The sequence below is a fragment of the Patiria miniata genome, unplaced genomic scaffold, assembly GCF_015706575.1.
Source record: "Patiria miniata isolate m_02_andy unplaced genomic scaffold, ASM1570657v1 HiC_scaffold_5, whole genome shotgun sequence".
NCBI classification, from domain to species: domain Eukaryota; kingdom Metazoa; phylum Echinodermata; class Asteroidea; order Valvatida; family Asterinidae; genus Patiria; species Patiria miniata.
Genome location: NW_024037072.1, coordinates 19,625,243 through 19,626,353, shown reverse-complemented (window position 1 = coordinate 19,626,353; position 1,111 = coordinate 19,625,243).

The following is a 1,111-nucleotide window of genomic DNA, read 5'->3' as shown; positions in this document are numbered from 1 at the left end:
TTAAGATATAGCGCATCAATGCCAGTAGTACCCATATGTGCAGTCAGTCTAACAGCAATGCCTGCAAGCGCCCGCGACACGAACTTCGTATATCGCGGTCTAAAGGTACCTTAACCTGGGAATTTCTGCACAAACTATACCTTGTTCGGAAGCTTGTGATGAGGCCAACAAGCTGGCAAAGGACAGGTCTTGAAACCAGTGGTTGGCGGAGAAAATTTAAGATATAGCGCATCAATGCCAGTAGTACCCCTATGTGCAGTCAGTCTAACAGCAATGCCTGCAAGCGCCCGCGACACGAACTTCGTATATCGCGGTCTAAAGGTACCTTAACCTGGGAAGTTCTGCACAAACTATACCTTGTTCGGAAGCTTGTGATGAGGCCAACAAGCTGGCAAAAGGACAGGTCTTGAAACCCAGTGGTTGCGGAGAAAATTTAAGATATAGCGCCATCCCTTGCAGTAGTACCCCTATGTGCAGTCAGTCTAACAGCAATGCCTGCAAGCGCCCGCGACACGAACTTCGTATATCGCGGTCTAAAGGTACCTTAACCTGGAAGTTCTGCACAAACTATACCTTGTTCGGAAGCTTGTGATGAGGCCAACAAGCTGGCAAAGGACAGGTCTTGAAACAAGTGGTGCGAGAAAATTTAAGATATAGCGCATCAATGCCAGTAGTACCCCTATGTGCAGTCAGTCTAACAGCAATGCCTGCAAGCGCCCGCGACACGAACTTCGTATATCGCGGTCTAAAGGTACCTTAACCTGGAAAGTTCTGCACAAACTATACCTTGTTCGGAAGCTTGTGATGAGGCCAACAAGCTGGAAAGGACAGGTCTTGAAACCAAGTGGTTGCGGAGAAAATTTAAGATATAGCGCATCAATGCCAGTAGTACCCCTATGTGCAGTCAGTCTAACAGCAATGCCTGCAAGCGCCCGCGACACGAACTTCGTATATCGCGGTCTAAAGGTACCTTAACCTGGGAAGTTCTGCACAAACTATACCTTGTTCGGAAGCTTGTGATGAGGCCAACAAGCTGGCAAAAGGACAGGTCTTGAAACCCAGTGGTTGCGGAGAAAATTTAAGATATAGCGCATCAATGCCAGTAGTACCC